We start from the raw sequence: 2,500 nt of genomic DNA on the forward strand, positions 1-2,500 counted from the left end.
ACTAAATATGTTGCTATAAAATTTGAACATCTATAAAGCTCCAAATACGCTTATCTAAAGTGAAATATTTATGTATGAATTGAAATATATCTGTTTGTAAGCAAAATCTTTATCAATAAAAGCATTTCCTGACTTACTTGAAAGCAAATAACCTGGGAATATTAATAGTATCTTTGCTATATGATATCAAAATCATAGAATCCGTGTCTGTCCTCAAATTATGATATATGTCACAAATCTATGGCTACGATTCCTCCTGTAGTTTCATCAACAATTCTCTCTTCAATAACCCTACATCACGATGATATGGGTAATTATATACATAACGATAAGTTCCATGAACCGTCAGCCAATCTGCCGACTTATGATTGATTGGTGATTAACTCCTGACTCCCTCCCTGAGATAAAGTGAGCATCAACATTTCCTCTTACCTTTTGATTCTGATTGATTAAGTGAACGTGCTTCGGTGTAGGCCTCTCGTGATAGTCCGTGAAGGGTCTTATTAAGGGAGCATTACGTCATCATCTATAGGATGAAATGTTTTTGAGTATGGATGTGTGTGTGTGTGTGTGTGTGTGTTTGTGTTTAGATTACAAACAGATAAGAGTCAGAGTCTACATGCATTTGTGTGTGTGTGATTGTTTGCACAAACAAACACACACACACTCACAAACACATAAACACACACACACACACACACACACAAACAAAAACAACACACACACACACACACACACACACACACACACACACACACACACACACACACACACACACACACACACACACACACACACACACACACACACACACACACACTTTTGATATCCTTCTGTATAAAGAAACGAAGAATGTGTCGCAGATGTGATTCCACATGCCTTCCCGAGGGTCCTCTTGTCTGGCACACACCTGGACATGGAGTGCTCTCACCAACCTTCACCTATTTTAATGAGCAAAAACTTTCGGAGGATTCTCGTGTCATATTCTTCTCCTGTCAGGATAATCGCCGATCTGAAAAGTGAAGAAGCATCCATCCTTCGTGCCTGGTAAGCAGTTGTGTGTTTTAAACGAATATTTTAATTATGTTGCGTTCACTAATCGTGAAATCCACTTTGTTTGAACTGGATCCAGCTTCTATGATTCAGTTTCAAAGCCTTACAAAGTTGGTGCACCAGTAGTTTAATACGATTCATGAAATGTTTAAATGTATAGTGTATAAGAAAAGTCTCCGTTTTTATCCATCTATTTATTTATTATCTTTTAGGGTTTTCTCTGTTGCCGTTACCTGCCCATGTAAAAGCCCAAAACTCTTATATTAATTATGCAAAATGTGGTGTCTGTATTATAACTTTCCGCACAAGGCTCTTGCTGATGCTGTAATTATACACAAAAGTCCTCTTCACACGAGAGAAGGTGAGAGAGAGAGAGAGAGAGAGAGAGAGAGAGAGAGAGAGAGAGAGAGAGAGAGAGAGAGAGAGAGAGAGAGAGAGAGAGAGAGAGAGAGAGAGAGAGAGAGAGAGTAAGAGAGTAAGAGGAGGAGAGAAATGTAATTCCAATTTTTAGTACTTGTGTTTCTCCTTTGGTACAGCAAAAGTTTCTCCTCTTTTCTCCAGAACTGTTCGGAAAGAAATGACCACAAAATGAACTAGATATTGGTGGGAGAGGTAGATGTTATCAAAGCGAGAAGGAAAATAAGTTTACCGACGAGAAAGTTAGATTTCTTTAGGTTTACGCGTAACAAAGTTTGAAAGAAGTCAGAGTAAGGTCAGTAAAGGTTATTTCTATTTAAGACGACATAAAAAGGAAAAGAAAGAGAGAGAGAGAAAGAGAGAGAGAGAGAGAAAAAAAAACAACAACTAAACAGGTGACTATTTTGATGTCGATAGTTACGATGTGTATAGTTGATGTTGAAGTAATCATTTAAAAGACATGATTATCATAGTGATGATAATGATGGTGATTATGCAACGAAATGGCAATAAGAATAATACAAGGACGATAGCTGTAACTATAAGGCAATAGTAACAACTATAATGCTAATACAATGACAATAACAACATCACAACACCCCAATAATAGCATTAATGTAATGGAATTAATTACAATAACAGCAACAACGAAAGTACTATAATGTCTATCATGTGCATTTTCTTAAACATTTTTGTCATTGTTGTAATTATCACCACTACCACCATCATTCCATTTCTTAACAATGATAATGATTGTTTCTATCTTGCAACACAGACTCCCACTGTAATATCAATTCTGGCGCTAGTGTTGTATATACACCGAAGTCGGTATTAGCCTCGTTGGTAAAGGGAGAGATGGGCAGAAAGTCCCCACGGATAATGATAAGGCTTAATGATGTCATCTTCGAGATTGACACGGTAGGACAGTCATCTATATATATATATATATATATATATTTATATATATATATATATATATATATATATATATATATATATATATATATATATATGTATGTAATTACATATA

The sequence above is a fragment of the Penaeus japonicus genome, unplaced genomic scaffold, assembly GCF_977035675.1.
Source record: "Penaeus japonicus unplaced genomic scaffold, GWHDUDI00000001_assembly GWHDUDI00000007, whole genome shotgun sequence".
Classification (NCBI taxonomy): domain Eukaryota; kingdom Metazoa; phylum Arthropoda; class Malacostraca; order Decapoda; family Penaeidae; genus Penaeus; species Penaeus japonicus.